This window comes from Palaemon carinicauda, chromosome 22 (assembly GCF_036898095.1).
Source record: "Palaemon carinicauda isolate YSFRI2023 chromosome 22, ASM3689809v2, whole genome shotgun sequence".
Taxonomy (NCBI): domain Eukaryota; kingdom Metazoa; phylum Arthropoda; class Malacostraca; order Decapoda; family Palaemonidae; genus Palaemon; species Palaemon carinicauda.
In genome coordinates this window covers 43,848,545-43,868,275 of record NC_090746.1, presented here as the reverse complement: position 1 = coordinate 43,868,275, position 19,731 = coordinate 43,848,545, and positions in this window count along the sequence as shown.

Below are 19,731 nucleotides of genomic sequence, written 5' to 3'. Positions count from 1 at the left end.
TTTTTCCAATTAATATTGTTATTTGATTTAAGCCTGAAATCAGTGTTTTGAGGAAATGGTACTATTCAAACTAGAACCATTAATATACCTACTTCCCTAGGCGCATTAAGGTGAAGGATGGATGGGGTGGGGGTAGCAACTCAAAGTAGGCATGGAGGGTCCACAAGAACTTGCATTAGATTGAAGGGGTCCGCCACCAGAAAAGGGTTGAGAAACACTGGTTTAGTCCATAGCAGGTTTTACTTTATTTATTTTTTTATTTTTCTTTTTTTTTTTTGGTGGGCGGGGATCACACATGGTCAATTTTATATCTAAAACCTCACACATATGTTGGCCTAAGTAGTGAGTTATGTTCATGATAGTAGGGCAGATTTGGTGGTCGCTACCAGGCTTCTGATGCCCACCAACCATACAGATGAAAACTTGTGGTTGTTAACCCTTTATATTTCTCGACTTTGCCCACAACCCGTTTCATGTTTCAATTGAAACATTTCACATAGAAATAATCGATATGTGAAAAAATCCTTTAGTAGGATATTTCTAATGCTTGTCGAAGACATGTTTACTACTGTCATCCTCTTAAAGAAAATGTACTCCGATGTTACAGAGTTGCATTAAACTTAGCTACTAGGTGGGCTTGAGAATTTGTTACCGGTATAGACATGGAAAAGTATTTTACTTCAAAAAGCAATTAAAAACAGCAAATAACATTTTTCCTTATTTGGCATTTTTTTTTTTCATATTTTTCAATCATTAATGGTATTTTTAAAATATCAAACAAACTTCTTTATTGCTGCTCTAATATATCGAAATGTGTAAAATAAATATACATTTACATCACAATTACATCAACATTTACCGGGTAACAGAAAACCCAAGATTGGAAAAGCCATGTTATTTAATAACACATCAAGGTACCTTACTATTAAGCTACATAAACGGAACATAAGAACAGAATCTGTCGAAATGAGACTAAAGATTATGTAGGCATTATCTATAAACACATTTATTAGATTCATAAAAGTATATCAGTCAAAGGTACTCAGTATGCTATATAAAAAAAAAAAAAACCTCTTTTAACCAATGAGGTGCATGTTATGGCAATAGATCTGCCTCAACTACATCAAAGGGATATCCAGGTAGTGGGTATGGTCATTGATAGCTTTTAGGGTGTCGTCCTAAACTTCGATCTTGTTCATTGCTGCCATTTGCGACTCCTCGCTTTCGTTTGGCCCCTTTAGGGGAGTAAAAACTTGTCGGAAGCAGAAAAAAAAACACAAAACATTAGTTAAAGTCAGCACTAGCATAATTAGAAGTGCACAAGAAAGCACAATACATCATTTGGCTAGCATTACATAATTTTAATGTAATTTCACTGTAACCAGCAGGGACTAAGTGTAAATGTACATTATGTAGGTCACTATGAAAATAAGCACCCATATAGAGTGCATATTTTCTTTATTTTGGGTAAAAAAAAAACCGTAATTTCATATTAAGAATTAGCTGCAAAGTATCATATATCCCTAGGACAGCCTAACATAACAATTTCAAAATATTTCCTCTACAACAATATTTCAATATCGTGGATCAGCAGGTGATCTCTAACCCCGCAGAAATATACGAAGGCAGTGTTCTCGCAGTGTTTCGAGATCACCGACCGAAAGGATCAAGTTTATCCTCAGCGAGCTTTAGAAAGATCATTTCTACATTGTCAGCTGTCTCAAAATCATTGATAATACATGTAGTCCATGGGGCCCATAATGAAGACCCATTTACAAAGTGCATATTTTCCTAATTTGTGGTAAAGAAATGACACTCCTAATAAAAAATGCTCCACAAAATGCTAAAGATCATAAGGCTTACTGAACATCACAACGATTTCAAAATATTTCCACTATGATAATTAATAATTCAATTCAAATGCACACTATGTGGCCAATAATGAAGCCCTACATATAATGGATATTTTCCTAATTTTGGTAAATAAACAGTTTTATGACACGAAATGCACTTAAAAGCACAGTAGACTACATTACTAGATTAGTGTAACTTGAATTTCAAATTATTCCTACTATAACCATTAAAAAATCAATATAGATGTAGGCCTTGTTGCGCAAAATGAAGCCCTATGCACAAAAGAAATAATTTTCTTATTTTTTTATTCTTTTTTTTTTAAATACACATTTATATGAAAATTATAGCATAAAACAAATTAATCTTCCTCATCCCTATTTTCCTGCTGCTGTACTAACTGGTTTAGCTTTTCGATCTTGTGAAATTAAAGATCTCTTGATGGAACTTGATGCATATGGAGGTGTAGACCTAAAAGGTATTTTTCTTTTTTCCTTTTTTTTTTTTTTTGGTGTAAATACTGCAGATTTCTGAGCTTCAAAGTTATCTCTTATTTCGCAAAAGTTGGATAACTGGTAATGTTACTCCACTATGTGAATGTATTTGTGGTAGCTCAAGTCCAACTGATTACCACCCTATTTCCTAACTCCCATATCATCTAAAAAAAAAATTTTAACGTCTATTTGCAAAATGTCTTAATAGATTTGCTGATGGTAATTATCTGTTCCCAAGTTTGATATTTGGTTTTCGTAAAGGCCTTGGAGCATGTGATGGCCTTCTTACAATCTCCAATGCTGTACAGAAATCCCTTGATGGTGGTCAGGAAGTTCGTAGGATTGGCCTAGATTTTAGTGCTGCCATTGACCGTGTTAATCATGAGGCCCTTGTTTTCAAACTCAAACAGTCGTGAGTGGGTGGGTCGTTTCTTAGCAATATTATGAAATTTTTAAGTAATAGATCGCTAAGAATTGTTGTTGATGGGCCCCATAGTGAATATAGGAATGTGATATCTTGTGTTCCTCAGGGGAGTGTTCTTGGTTTATTACTTTTCATACTATATATATATATATATATATATATATATATATATATATATATATATATATATATATATATAGCATGTGGTTTGGCATAGAAAAAGAAACTTTTTGCATATGCTTTTTGCATCAATTTCATCTCCTGAATGTAGATCTGGGGTTGCTGAATCCCTTAATAGAGATCTAGCTAAAATTAAGTTGGCCAAGGCACCAGCCACCCGTAAAAATACTACCACCAGAGAGTTATAGGGTCCTTTAACTGGCCAGAGAGTACTACATTGGATCCTTCTCTCTGGTCACGGTTCACTTTCTCCTTGCCGACACATATACCGAGTAGTCTGGTCTATTTTTTACAGATTCTCCTATGTCGTCCTACATCTAACAACATTGAGATGACCAGACAATTCTTCTTTCAACCAAGGGGTTAACTACTGCACTGTAATTGTTCAGAGGCTATTTTTCTCTTGGTAAGGGTAGAAGAGACTCTTTAGCTATTGTAAGCAGCTCTTCTAGGAGAAGGACACTCCAAAATCAAATCATTGTTCTCTAATTTTGGGTAGTGCCATAACCTCTGTACCATGGTCTTCCACTACCTTGGGTTAGAGTTCTCTTGCTTGAGGGTGCACTCAGGCACATTATTCTATCTAATTTCTTTTCCTCTTGTTTTCTTAAAGTTTTTTATAGTTTATATAGGCAATATTTATTTTAATGTTGTTACTGTTCTTGAAATATTTTATTTTTCCTTTTTTTCCTTTCCTCACTAGGTTATTTTCCCTGTTGGGGCCCCTGGGCTTATAGCATTCTGTTTTTCCAACTAAGGTTGTAGCTTAGCAAGTAATAATAATAAAAATAATAATAATAATAATAATAATGATAATAATAATAATGCTAATTATGTGGCATGAAGTTGAATCTTAACAAAACTCAAAGTGTGATTGTAATTAGGTCAAGGACAGTGGCTGCTCAGCATCGAGATCTCAGCATTGATAATGTTTCTTGAGCTTTTTTTAAGACTTTAGGTGTGATTTTACTTCACTTTTGAGAAACTCATTAGGTCTGTGTTTTCTTCAATTGCACAAAAAATTGGCTTATTGAGAAAGTATTTTAACATTTTCGATGAGTAATCTATTCTGAGGAAGTGTTTTAATTCTGCCATGTTTCGAGTACTGTTCTCCTGTTTGGTCTTCAGATACTGATTCTCATAGGTTCTTATTCCTGATCTAGAAGTTAATCTCTGGCACTGTCGTTCAATTAGTTCGTTATGTATGTTGCATAAGATTTTTCCTAAATCTGATCATCCTTTACATTCAGATCTCCCCGGACAGTTCTATCCGGTTCGTAATACTAGGCAAGCAGTTAATTTTAATAGTCAGGCCTTTTCTACCATGAGGCTCAATACTAAACAGTATTATAGAAGTTTTATTCCAGCTGTGACCAAGTTGTGGAATGATCATTCAAATTGGGTAGTTGAATCAGTAGAACTTTGTTATGTATTATTGTAATGTACTGTATTACTTCAAATGTTACATGTATTGAGCGCAACATTGCATCATATTGCATTGATAAAACATGTTTAAGCATTGTTCATAACTGAAATAATGTATTTTGAGGTTAGGGTTTAAGCATTTATTAATTACCTCAAAGATAGGATGTGATTCTTTTTACTTTTGTACTGCAGTAGGATTTAGGTCTTTTGAGAGCGATGCTCATATGTTACTTTTATGTTTTGTTTTGTAAGATTGTTTACGAGACGCTCGACGCTCAGTTGGAAGCCCAGAGACACAGAGTAATGTAGCCTCTTATTATACATTCAAGGGTTACGTATACACCTGCGTTTGATTCAACATATCCACATATCAAACTGACGACGCAGAATGGGATATAAACCGGGATAATTACTAATAATTATTCACTCATTTACAGGTATGTGGTATCCTGAAATCACCAGACAATATTCAACCAACATATCAAACTTGAATAGCTCAAACTTGCAGCAAATGTTATTTTTATTTTATTTATTTTTTTTTGTTCAACAGGTTGACATAAGTCTTTTTATAGTTTATATATGAAATATCTGTTTTGACGTTGTTACTGTTTTTAAAATATCTTATTTCAATTGTTCATTATTTCTCATATCGTTTTTTTATTTCCTTATTTCCTTTCCTCACTGGGCTATTTTTCCTTGTTGGAGCCCTCGGGCTTATAGCATCTTGCTTTTCCAACTAGGGTTGTATCATGGCTAATAATTATAATAATAATAATGATAATAATAATAATTATAATAATAACAATAAGCGCAATCGTCAGTTGGCCGACATGGACATGAACTACATGACACAGCTCAGAGGAGGATTGGAACGGGTTAACGAATTTCATGACTTAATCACTCAAATTGTGATATTCTGGGTCCGAAGTACTGTAACACGAGTGCAAGCAGAATTATAAAGCAGCTAAATTACTAGAATTTGATTCTTTAATCGGTCTACAATCTGTAGACAAATGCTATTAAGACACCTTCCAGTTTCATAAAGCATGAGAAGAATACATGGTAACTAATTTGTATCATTATACATAACTTCACAAATCGTTATGGTTCAAGAGACTCAATGTTAAGATACAAGCCGTAATAATAATTAAATGTATATCATAACAAATGAACAAAAACATTAACTATTCTTTGTGTGTTTTTTTTTTCTCTTATTTATGGGAAAACAGGAGTTTGTCGCGAAATAATGTATTCGTTTTCTATACCCAAGTTGAGTTAAAAGAAAACGATTCAAACACAAACCATCAAAAATCCTATACCAAGCACCCACTATGGCCACTAATTGACAAGCCAGTAAATATTAATAACAGTTATTAGTCCCTTATTTTCGTAAATTTTCGAAATGTTGAAAATATAGATAACTTTGAATATCGAGGAGCGTTTCACATATTATATACCTCTACATACCACCTCATCCTATATAAAAATGGCATTTCACATTTTCCAAGAATTCCTCACTCAGGAAGTGCATTCCAAATAATAAGTATGCAGTTGAGATTCTTTTAATTTTGCAAAAAGAATATATATATATATATATATATATATATATATATATATATATATATATATATATATATATATATATACACATACACACACACACACACATATATATATATATATATATATATATATATATATATATATATATATATATATATATATATATATATATACACATATATACATATATATATATATATATATATATATATATATATATATATATATATATATATATATATATGTGTGTGCTGAAAAATCACAAGGAAACATGGTGCTCAAATGCAAAAGAACCATAGGGAAAATGAAAATATGAAATATAAAATTATGTCCGGACTAGTTTCGTGATACTTGTACGGGGGACTGATGTATTGAACGATTTTTTTTTTTTTTTACATTTTACAGGTACAGTAAACGTACGAACATACTTATAGAGACTTATGGAACAATGAGGCTCCGATACCAGCTACCTGCCCTGTCATCAGGTGTTTTCTGGCCAAAGATCAAACCCCATTAGACACCAGCTAAAAAATGTCATTTCTGATGACCAGTATGCATATATAAGCAAAATTATATGCATAAATATATATATATATATATATATATATATATATATATATATATATATATATATATATATATATACATATATATATATATATATATATATATATGTATATATATGTACATATGTATATATATTTTTGGCTCAAGCCATGTCGTCCTGATGGAGGTTCCTATAGGGTAGCTTCCTAGGGTATATTACAACTACGGCGATATTCCCAGAGAATTTACCTTAAGGTACCCAGAATTCTAACTCCTGGAGCGAATATCCCTAATAAAAGGGATATCGCGACATATCAGAGGACGTATTCTTGACACGCCACATGGCAATCTGCACCCCAAACAGAGATAACACATCGAGGGGTCAATTGGCAAGAAAACGAAAACGGAAAAGAAAAAGGGGGAGCCGCTCCCAAGGCTCCCTCTTCTCCAGTTTCGTAAGCGTGCCTGGCGCCAATCCTGGCGCCATCTCCATTCCTTTTTGCGTAGCTTAACAACTCGGTGTTTTTTCCTGTGTTTCTCGCAAATCTTGGATTTATTCAGCTTTTCATGGCTTCTCCAACTTCTTCGGCCTCTGATAAGTTGAGTACCATTTCTTTTATGTATAAATGTAGGCTCTTGGTAAATTTTAAAGTGATTAATAGTATTAATCTTTGTTACAAGAGCCATTGCCTACCGGAGGCGTCATGGACGCTGTCGCTCGCTAGGTATGAGTTTTAGTTAGCCAGAGCGACATTCCCGGTTGTTTTGCTTTAATAAATTTTAGCTATTTAGCGTTACATAGGATTTCCTTTCGTGCTTTAGTATTATTTTGGCGAAGTATTCGCCAACTCTGGCCTACGCTAGGCCATGTAGCCTAGTCGTTTGGTCCTAGTAATTCCTGCATGATTTTGGTTTTCCGAGTGTTTTAAAATTTTATTGAAGCTTTAGGCTGTTTTTTATACATTTAAGATTATGTTGAATATTTCCAAGATAGTATACGAGTGAGTTTCGGTGATTTAGGTAATCGATTCTCTTGGTGCCTAGGCTAAGTTGCTTATGGAGCCTTAGTATACTTTCTCATACTCCCCGGTTGCTTTCTTTTCTTCGGAGAAGGTATGCAATCCCTTTCCCTCTGTCTAAGCCTTGGGCTTATCCCTAAGTGGTTTATCTGAATTAACTTTCGATAAAACTATACTGGGGTGTTACTGTACCTCCCTGTTCCAGTAAGTCTGGTTTCAGAGAGGGACAGAACAACAGAGTTTTTAGTCTGAGTCTGTGTTTGTCTGGCTTGGGGTAGAGTCTCCCTCGCTGGCCTGACACAGACATAGGAGGCTTAGCCTCCTTAGGTCACTACCGAAGGTTTCTGTACGAGATGATTCCTTCTTTTGTGATCTAGCAGACTAGTCCTTGTTGCTGTTCTCGGTGGGAGGATAAGATCCTTTCCCTGGGAGTAGCAACACCTTCCTTGCTTTGGTTCTTTGGGAGCTGGCAAGTATTGCTGGCCTCCCTCCTTGGATCTCCCTTAGGCTAAGATGAGTTTTCTTGGCTGCGGGTGATCCTTCACTAAAGCAAGGTTGGTAGGACCCTCTTTTGTCCCTTCCCCCTCTATCTCCGTAATGGCCTAGCCATTACAGTACTGTACGTCATTCTACATCTGGACCTAGGATAGGTTAGGATGTGGAATTGACTCAGTCCCTTGCCAGCCGGCAGAGTCTGCCGGCCGGCAAGGGTCTTCTGCTTTGAGTGCTGCCCGGACCTCCCTTGGTCCCTCATCCATGCCTGTCTGTAGAGCCAGACGGCATTGGTCAGGAAGCCTGAATTAGATTCTCCCCTTCCTTATATGCACTCTTTCGGATTGACGGGCTTGGAGGTAGTTTACGCTCTTATCCCGGCATCCATTCTGTTTTCTTCTAGTGCTGTACCCGACCCGGCTGCCGGCCTATGAGGCCGGCAGCCGGGCAGTCGTAGTCCCCTGGTTCTTTTGCTGCTGGCTGGCATCGGTTGTTTACCTTTTCCGGCCGGCTAATGTCAGCCCTTGTCTGCCGGTCGTTAGGAGCAGTGGCCGGTAGCCGGGTGCTACCTTGTGTAGCCGACATTAGCTGTTGCCGGCCGGCACATGCATTTGAACCAGCGTTCTGTCGCCTTATAGCTGTTAAGTAGTTTACTTTAAAGCTAGTTATGGTGTGTGCCGGCCGCCAAGTGCTGGCCGGCAAGTGCTGGCCGGCAAGTGCTGGCCGGCACATTTCCTTCCATACTGTACCAGTATTCTTCAGTATAACATATACTGTAGGAAGAAAACTATAGTATAAGTTTTGGTACAGCACTGTGTGTTCTAACACTTTTGTGTTGTCTTGCACAGCCCTTTGGTGTTGCCTTACAGATAAGAAAGTGAGTTCTTTCTTGTCTATTATCCGGGATTTTAAAATCATTGCTTAGGTGTGAGCTACACCTGTTTCCTCTGGAAACTTTTCATTGGTTATTCTAGAAGAGATTAACCATACGATTTTATTATCTGGAAGGCTGCAACAATTGGTTGTGAAGGAAACACAAGTGTGTGTCTTTCCTTTCTAATTTGTTATGCTAAACTGTGCATATCCAGTGATACGTAGTTCACTTGATACTCATGGAAATTTCTTCTCTTTACAGGAGGACCCTCCGAAGTGCAGAAGTGTTTTCTGCAACGTCCGCAGTAAGAACCTCTGCGAACATGAGTTTTGTAGGAGGCACGCAGCATGCGCTGTCTCCAAGGGTGATCTCCAGTATTGGGACCCTCAGGTATGTACCGTGTGCACTAACCTGATTACTGAGGCCTTTGATTCCCCTAGGACGGCGGAATCGAGGGATATAGCAAGGGAGAAGCTTCGTACCTGGGTAAGGGGCTTCCAGAAGAACACCTCTGGACCTTATCTTCAAAGTGAGAAGATGAGGGCGTATCTTTTCCCTAGGGCATCAGCTGATGCAGTGATTCCCCAGCCTCAAGAGGAGATCCCCCAAGTTCAGGTCCAGGTGGATGCTGAAGTCGCGGTCGCTTTGCAAGACATCCAGTTGGACGACAGGATGTCTGACGTGGACGAGCGTATGGAGGAAGACCTCCTGGCAGGAGCCCAGGATGAAGTTCAAGCCCCAGACATTGTAGAGGAAGAGGTCGACGAGGTGTCGGGTACTCCGGTTCAGATCCCAGAGCCTATTCCCTCAACATCGTCCGCTCTCCCAGTAGAGCTGGGACAGGCCCTCTCCTCCATTGTTGGAATGATCCAAGAAATGCAGAAGGAGAATCAGGAGAAGGCGGCTGCAATGGAACTGCAGATTCAGAGGCTTGCAGCATCACATGGGCCCCAGAAAAGGCTCAATGTGAAAGACCTTCCCTTGTGCTCGGATGCTAACCCGTGGAGGTATGCTGAGCAGATGCCGATGACGACTGGAAAAATCGTCATCTTGGATAAGTTGGGTTCAGTTCCCCTAGAGGAGGTGGAATTCTGGCCCAGCAAGGGGTCATATCCGAACTGTTATGTCCAGTTGAGGAAGGAACCAGCTTCAAAGGAGGTGACAGAGCCGAAGGAGGTCATAGTAATGGACCATGCTAAGGCTCAAGCTTTGCTTTCATCCTCGATGAAAGAGAGGGGCTTCACGAACTCAAAGGTAGCTGCATTGAGTAAGAAGCTCCCTTCCTTTGTATCCTCTCCAGCTAGAGCCTTCCCCTTTTTACAGAAAAGGTTTGCGGCTGTACTAAAAGCAGTCGAGGCCGGCAAGCCTTGCCCCTCCCTGGAGGAGTGTAAACCCTTGTCGCTGGCCCTGCCTATGTACCACAAAGACTGGAAGGACGTCCATCTTACCTTCTCAGTTGGGAAGTTGGAGGCTGATATTGCCGGACGTCAGTTCGGCGAGGACCTCCCTAAGCTGTCTGACTTTCTTTTGCGGAGAGAGCTCGAGACAAAAGGAAGACTGGCTGCCTCAATGTCTCTTCAGACTACTCTTGAGACGATGGCAAGTGACCCCAAGGTCCATGAAATGTTCATGGTAGTGGCCGAGACTCATCTGGCCACAGTGACGAAGGATCTTTATAGCTTCGTCAGGGCGAGGAGAGCTTGTAGGGAGTTCGTGTTCACCTCGGCTACGGTGAGGCACGAGCCAAGGAAACTAATCTCCTCCAACATTTGGGGCAAAGACCTTTTCCATACCGAATTGGTCAAAGAAGTTGTTGATAAGGCCGCCACGGAGAATAGAAACCTTCTCCAGAAGTGGGGCCTGGCTATCAAAAGAAAGTCTTCCCCGGATGAGGGTCCTCAACCAAAGAGGAAGACTATGAGGACTAGGCTACCGTCTCGGCCAGCCAAGCCTCTTAAACAGCAACAGCAACTGCAATTGCCATTGCCTTCAGTGCCCCATATGGTGGCACAAACCCCGACCACATTTTAGTGGGTACCCCAGGCCGTGTCGACACAGTCCACGGCATTCACCCCAACGTTCGAAGGGCAGTCTACTTCCTTTCGAGCAAAGCCTAGAGGAGCAGCCAGAGGCTCGTCTAGGCGCCCCTCAAGGGGAAGGGGATTCAGGGGTGGTCGCGGTCAGGGAGGCAAGACCTCAGGACGGCAGTCCAAGTGAGATGATGCCGGTAGGAGGGAGACTTCAGAATTTTCGTGATCGTTGGACCTTCGATCCCTGGGCCCACAGCCTACTCAAGAACGGACTGGGTTGGAGCTGGTACAGCACTCCACCCCCGTGCCCTCGGTTTTTCCAACACTCCACCCCCGTTCTGGAGGAGTACGTTCAAAAACTGTTGGAGAAAAAAGTGATCCGAAGGGTGAAGTCCATCAAATTCCAAGGGAGGCTGTTTTGTGTTCCCAAGAAAGACTCGGAAAAGCTCAGAGTCATTCTAGACTTGTCGCCACTCAACAAGTTCATAGTGAATTGCAAGTTCAAGATGCTAACACTGCAACACATAAGGACCTTTCTGCCCAAGAGGGCATGTTCCCACTCCATAGACTTGTCAGACGCCTATTGGCACGTTCCAATCAACCGTCGACTCTCCCCCTACCTAGGGTTCAAGCTACAGCGAAGACTATACGCCTTCAGAGCCATGCCCTTCGGGCTAAATATAGCCCCAAGGATTTTCACGAAGCTTGCGAGCGTAGCTCTCAAACAATTACGCGTAAAGGGAATTCAGGTAGTAGCCTACCTGGACGACTGGCTGGTGTGGGCAGCATCCGAGACAGAATGCTTGCAAGCTTCCAGTCAAGTGATCCAGTTCCTAGAGTATCTAGGCTTCAAGATCAACAGAAAAAAGTCTCGACTTTCTCCATCTCAAAAGTTCCAGTGTCTGGGAATCCACTGGGACCTAATGTCACACCGTTTCTCCATCCCGGCGAAGAAAAGGAAGGAGATAGCGGGTTCTGTCAAGAGACTTCTAGATTCCGAAAGGATATCAAGACGCGAACAGGAGAGGGTACTGGGCTCTCTCCAGTTTGCTTCGGTGACAGACCGAGTACTAAGAGCACAGCTAAAGGATGCAACCGGAGTTTGGAGAAGTTATGCATCAAACGCGCGAAGATATCTGAGAAGACCAGTTCCGCTTCGGCTACGTACTCTTCTCAGGCCTTGGTCCCAAGCCAGACATCTAAAGAAGTCGGTTCTTCTTCAGCCACCTCCCCCGTCGGTGACGATTCACTCAGACGCCTTGAAGGAGGGATGGGGAGGTCACTCTCATCGGAAAAAAGTCCAGGGGACTTGGTCCAAGCTATTCAAGACCTTTCACATAAACTTTCTAGAAGCTATGGCAGTGCTCCTTACCTTAAAGAAAGTCTCCCCGCGTCACTCGATCCACATAAGGTTGGTGATGGACAGCGAGGTAGTTGTGAGATGCTTGAATCGACAAGGATCGAGGTCACCACCTCTCAACCAGGTGATGTTGGCCATCTTCCGATTGGCGGAAAAGAAGAAGTGGTACCTGTCGGCAGTTCACCTTCAAGGAGTCCGCAATGTAACAGCGGACGCTCTATCCAGGTTCACACCGATAGAGTCGGAATGGTCCTTAGACGCAGGATCATTCTCCTTCATTCTGAATCAAGTCCCAGAACTGCAGATAGACCTCTTTGCGACAAAAGACAACAAGAAGTTGCCCCTGTACGTGTCCCCGTACGAGGACCCCTTAGCGGAAGCAGTGGACGCGATGTCCCTCGACTGGAACAGATGGTCCAGGATTTATCTGTTCCCTCCTCACAACCTTCTGTTGAGGGTCCTCAACAAACTGAGATCCTTCAAGGGGGTAGCGGCAATAGTGGCCCACAAGTGGCCGAACAGCGTGTGGTTCCCCCTGGCATTGGAACTACGGCTGAAGTTTGTACCGCTACCAGATCCAGTTCTGACCCAGAGAGTCCAGAAGTCGACTGTCTGCGCTTCATTACAGAAAACCCGGACCCTGCAGCTCATGATTTTCTCTCCCTAGCGGTGAGAAAGCGTTTCGGGATTTCGAAAGCCAGCATAGACTTCCTAGAGGAATATAAGTGCAAACCTACTAGAAGGCAATATGAGTCATCTTGGAGAAAATGGGTGGCCTTTGTCAAGGCGAAGAATCCGCAGGAGATCTCGACAGACTTCTGCTTATCTTTCTCCATCCACCTCCATGGTCAAGGGTTGGCAGTTAACAACAATTATATATATATATATATATATATATATATATATATATATATATATATATATATATATATATATATATATATATATATATAAGAAGAGGATAACCCAAAACTTTAAGCATAAGTATGATAGTAAACAGAACTTGTTTATCTGAAAGAAAAAACATTATTGCCACTTTTAAGATACCGAGGTATCAAAGTCAAAAAAGTCTGTATTACAAATCAATCACATTAGCGTTAGAAACGCTCGGCACACATGTCTGCACTTATGCTAGATTCACCTTTGGAAATGGAACAGTCTACGTGGGCAGCTCAGTGCCCTCACTTAGTTTGTAGTACAGTATGTAACTACACACTCACCCTGGAATTAATCGTCCCAATTAAAACCACTGTTCCTCGCAGAGTTAAACAGTAGGGTTGACGACGCGACCCACTGCTACCACAGATCTCTTTAGTTCCTCTACTTGCTTCGCATAGTGGCGAAAGAACACTCTGGAAGACTTCCAGCCAGTGTATGAACGGAGATGTTCAAAATCCATACAATTAAAGAAATTTAAGGATGAGGCAACTTTCCTCGGATCGTGACCTGCGGGTGTACTGTCAGGATCCGCTCTGCGAATAAAATATGTGATTTTCGCTCTGAGTTGATTCAGAGATAAATTTGAGCCTGATGTTTCTCCCCTGAATAGTTGACCACCCTTGAAGTCTGAAGTTCTATGAAGATAGACCTTTAGGCATTCTACTGGACATAGAGATGCATCTTCTTTCAGAGGGCAGATTCTCCAGGGACCCCACCTGTTGGTGGGTAACTCATTCTTGGCGAGAAACGTAGGATCCGGAAACAGGTTCAGTTCTCCCCCATCCAGGAACTGAACACGACCTGCCTCTCTCAAGAGGGCTACAATCTCACTAACCCTGGCCCCAGACGCTAGTGCAAATAGGAAAATAACTTTTTGTGTCAAATCCTTTAACGCACACTCCTCATTGCTCAACAGAGAAGCGAAATGAAGAACTTTGTCTAAAGACCATGAAATGGGCTTTGGAGGTGCTGAAGGTCTGAGCCTAGCGCAGGCTTTCGGAACTTTATTAAAGATCTCGTTACCGAGGTCGACCTGGAAGGCATATAGAATGGGTCTTGTCAAAGCAGACTTACACGCCGAAATCGTGCTAGCTGCCAACCCTTGACCATGGAGGTGGATGAAGAAAGATAAGCAGAAGTCTGTCGAGATCTCCTGCGGATTCTTCGCCTTGACAAAGGCCACCCATTTTCTCCAAGATGACTCATATTGCCTTCTAGTAGATTTGCACTTATATTCCTCTAGGAAGTCTATGCTGGCTTTCGAAATCCCGAAACGCTTTCTCACCGCTAGGGAGAGAAAATCATGAGCTGCAGGGTCCGGGTTTTCTGTAATGAAGCGCAGACAGTCGACTTCTGGACTCTCTGGGTCAGAACTGGATCTGGTAGCGGTACAAACTTCAGCCGTAGTTCCAATGCCAGGGGGAACCACACGCTGTTCGGCCACTTGTGGGCCACTATTGCCGCTACCCCCTTGAAGGATCTCAGTTTGTTGAGGACCCTCAACAGAAGGTTGTGAGGAGGGAACAGATAAATCCTGGACCATCTGTTCCAGTCGAGGGACATCGCGTCCACTGCTTCCGCTAAGGGGTCCTCGTACGGGGACACGTACAGGGGCAACTTCTTGTTGTCTTTCGTCGCAAAGAGGTCTATCTGCAGTTCTGGGACTTGATTCAGAATGAAGGAGAATGATCCTGCGTCTAAGGACCATTCCGACTATCGGTGTGAACCTGGATAGAGCGTCCGCTGTCACATTGCGGACTCCTTGAAGGTGAACTGCCGACAGGTACCACTTCTTCTTTTCCGCCAATCGGAAGATGGCCAACATCACCTGGTTGAGAGGTGGTGACCTCGATCCTTGTCGATTCAAGCATCTCACAACTACCTCGCTGTCCATCACCAACCTTATGTGGATCGAGTGACGCGGGGAGACTTTCTTTAAGGTAAGGAGCACTGCCATAGCTTCTAGAAAGTTTAGGTGAAAGGTCTTGAATAGCTTGGACCAAGTCCCCTGGACTTTTTTCCGATGAGAGTGACCTCCCCATCCCTCCTTCAAGGCGTCTGAGTGAATCGTCACCGACGGGGGAGGTGGCTGAAGAAGAACCGACTTCTTTAGATGTCTGGCTTGGGACCAAGGCCTGAGAAGAGTACGTAGCCGAAGCGGAACTGGTCTTCTCAGATATCTTCGCGCGTTTGATGCATAACTTCTCCAAACTCCGGTTGCATCCTTTAGCTGTGCTCTTAGTACTCGGTCTGTCACCGAAGCAAACTGGAGAGAGCCCAGTACCCTCTCCTGTTCGCGTCTTGATATCCTTTCGGAATCTAGAAGTCTCTTGACAGAACCCGCTATCTCCTTCCTTTTCTTCGCCGGGATGGAGAAACGGTGTGACATTAGGTCCCAGTGGATTCCCAGACACTGGAACTTTTGAGATGGAGAAAGTCGAGACTTTTTTCTGTTGATCTTGAAGCCTAGATACTCTAGGAACTGGATCACTTGACTGGAAGCTTGCAAGCATTCTGTCTCGGATGCTGCCCACACCAGCCAGTCGTCCAGGTAGGCTACTACCTGAATTCCCTTTACGCGTAATTGTTTGAGAGCTACGCTCGCAAGCTTCGTGAAAATCCTTGGGGCTATATTTAGCCCTAAGGGCATGGCTCTGAAGGCGTATAGTCTTCGTTGTAGCTTGAACCCTAGGTAGGGGGAGAGTCGACGGTTGATTGGAACGTGCCAATAGGCGTCTGACAAGTCTATGGAGACGGAATATGCCCTCTTGGGCAGTAAGGTCCTTATGTGTTGCAGTGTTAGCATCTTGAACTTGCAATTCACTATGAACTTGTTGAGTGGCGACAAGTCCAGAATGACTCTGAGCTTTTCCGAGTCTTTCTTGGGAACACAAAACAGCCTCCCTTGGAATTTGATGGACTTCACCCTTCGGATCACTTTTTCCTCCAACAGTTCTTGAACGTACTCCTCCAGAATGGGGGTGGAGTGTTGGAAAAACCGAGGGCACGGGGGTGGAGTGCTGTACCAGCTCCAGCCCAGTCCGTTCTTGAGTAGGCTGTGGGCCCAGGGATCAAAGGTCCAACGATCCTGAAAATTCTGAAGTCTCCCTCCTACTGGCATCATCTCACTTGGACTGCCGTCCTGAGGTCTTGCCTCCCTGACCGCGACCACCCCTGAATCCCCTTCCCCTTCCCCTTGAGGGGCGCCTAGACGAGCCTCTGGCTGCTCCTCTAGGCTTTGCTCGAAAGGAAGTTGACTGCCCTTCGAACGTTGCGGAGAATGCCGTGGACTGTGTCGACACGGCCCGGGGTACCCACTAAAATGTGGTCGGGGTTTGTGCCACCATCTGGGGCACTGAAGGCAATGGCAATTGCAGTTGCTGTTGCTGTTTAAGAGGCTTGGCTGGCCGAGACGGTAGCCTAGTCCTCATAGTCTTCCTCTTTGGTTGAGGACCCTCATCCGGGGAAGACTTTCTTTTGATAGCCAGGCCCCACTTCTGGAGAAGGTTTCTATTCTCCGTGGCGGCCTTATCAACAACTTCTTTGACCAATTCGGTATGGAAAAGGTCTTTGCCCCAAATGTTGGAGGAGATTAGTTTCCTTGGCTCGTGCCTCACCGTAGCCGAGGTGAACACGAACTCCCTACAAGCTCTCCTCGCCCTGACGAAGCTATAAAGATCCTTCGTCACTGTGGCCAGATGAGTCTTGGCCACTACCATGAACATTTCATGGACCTTGGGGTCACTTGCCATCGTCTCAAGAGTAGTCTGAAGAGACATTGAGGCAGCCAGTCTTTCTTTTGTCTCGAGCTCTCTCCGCAAAAGAAAGTCAGACAGCTTAGGGAGGTCCTCGCCGAACTGACGTCCGGCAATATCAGCCTCCAACTTCCCAACTGAGAAGGTAAGATGGACGTCTTTTCCAGTCTTTGTGGTCCATAGGCAGGGCCAGCGACAAGGGTTTACACTCCTCCAGGGAGGGGCAAGGCTTGCCGGCCTCGACTGCTTTTAGTACAGCCGCAAACCTTTTCTGTAAAAATGGGAAGGCTCTAGCTGGAGAGGACACAAAGGAAGGGAGCTTCTTACTCAATGCAGCTACCTTTGAGTTCGTGAAGACCCTCTCTTTCATCGAGGATGAAAGCAAAGCTTGAGCCTTAGCATGGTCCATTACTATGACCTCCTTCGGCTCTGTCTCCTCCTTTGAAGCTGGTTCCTTCCTCAACCGGACATAACAGTCCGGATATGACCCCTTGCTGGGCCAGAATTCCACCTCCTCTAGGGGAACTGAACCCAACTTATCCGAGATGACGATCTTTCCAGTCGTCATCGGCATGTGCTCAGCATACCTCCACGGGTTAGCATCCGAGCACAAGGGAAGGTCTTTCACATTGAGCCTTTTCTGGGGCCCATGTGATGCTGCAAGCCTCTGAATCTGCAGTTCCATTGCAGCCGCCTTCTCCTGATTCTCCTTCTGCATTTGTTGGATCATTCCAACAATGGAGGAGAGGGCCTGTCCCAGCTCTACTGGGAGAGCGGACGATGTTGAGGGAATAGGCTCTGGGATCTGAACCGGAGTAGCCGACACCTCGTCGACCTCTTCCTCTACAATGTCTGGGGCTTGAACTTCATCCTGGGCTCCTGCCAGGAGGTCTTCCTCCATACGCTCGTCCACGTCAGACATCCTGTCGTCCAACTGGATGTCTTGCAAAGCGACCGCGACTTCAGCATCCACCTGGATCTGAACTTGGGGGATCTCCTCTTGAGGCTGGGGAATCACTGCATCAGCTGATGCCCTAGGGAAAAGATACGCCCTCATCTTCTCACTTGGAAGATAAGGTCCAGAGGTGTTCTTCTGGAAGCCCCTTACCCAGGTACGAAGCTTCTCCCTTGCTATATCCCTCGATTCCTCCGTCCTAGGGGAATCAAAGGCCTCAGTAATCAGGTTAGTGCACACGGTACATACCTGAGGGTCCCAATACTGGAGATCACCCTTGGAGACAGCGCATGCTGCGTGCCTCCTACAAAACTCATGTCCGCAGAGGTTCTTACTGCGGACGTTGCAGAAAACACTTCCGCACTTCGGAGGGTCCTCCTGTAAAGAGAAGAAATTTCCATGAGTATCAAGTGAACTATGTATCTCTGGATATGCACAGTTTAGCATAACAAATCAGAAAGGAAAGACACACACTTGTGTTTCCTTCACAACCAATTGTTGCAGCCTTCCAGATAATAAAATCGTATGGTTAATCTCTTCTAGAATAACCAATGAAAAGTTTCCAAAGGAAACAGGTGTAGCTCACACCTAAGCAATGATTTTAAAATTCCGGATAATAGACAATAAAGAACTCACTTTCTTATCTGTAAGGCAACACCAAAGGGCTGTGCAAGACAACACAAAAGTGTTAGAACACACAGTGCTGTACCAAAACTTATACTATAGTTTTCTTCCTACAGTATATGTTATACTGAAGAATACTGGTACAGTATGGAAGGTAATGTGCCGGCCGGCACACACCATAACTAGCTTTAAAGTATACTACTTAACAGCTATAAGGCGGCAGAACGCTGGTTCAAATGCATGTGCCGGCCGGCAGTAACTGCCGGCCGGCAACAGCAAATGTCGGCTACACAAGGTAGCACCCGGCTGCCGGCCACTGCTCCTAGCGACCGGCAGACACGGGCTGACATTAGCCGGCCGGCAAAGGTAAACAACAAATGCCAGCCAGCAGCAAAAAAACTAGAGGACTACGACTACCCGGCTGCCGGCCTCATAGGCCGGAAGAAAACAGAATGGATGCCGGGATAAGAGCGTAAACTACCTCCAAGCCCGGCAATCCGAAAGAGTGCATATAAGGAAGGGGAGAATCTAATTCAGGCTTCCTGACCAATGCCGTCTGGCTCTACAGACAGGCATGGATGAGGGACCAAGGGAGGTCCGGGCAGCACTCAAAGCAGAAGACCCTGTCTGCCGGCCGGCAGGGGACTGAGTCAATTCCACATCCTAACCTATCCTAGGTCCAGATGTAGAATGACGTACAGTACTGTAATGGCTAGGCCATTACGGAGATAGAGGGGGAAGGGACAAAAGAGGGTCCTACCAACCTTGCTTTAGTGAAGGATCACCCGCAGCCAAGAAAACTCATCTTAGCCTAAGGGAGATCCAAGGAGGGAGGCCAGCAATACTTGCCAGCTCCCAAAGAACCAAAGCAAGGAAGGTGTTGCTACTCCCAGGGAAAGGATCTTATCCTCCCACCGAGAACAGCAACAAGGACTAGTCTGCTAGATCACAAAAGAAGGAATCATCTCGTACAGAAACCTTCGGTAGTGACCTAAGGAGGCTAAGCCTCCTATGTCTGTGTCAGGCCAGCGAGGGAGACTCTACCCCAAGCCAGACAAACACAGACTCAGACTAAAAACTCTGTTGTTCTGTCCCTCTCTGAAACCAGACTTACTGGAACAGGGAGGTACAGTAACACCCCAGTATAGTTTTATCGAAAGTTAATTCAGATAAACCACTTAGGGATAAGCCCAAGGCTTA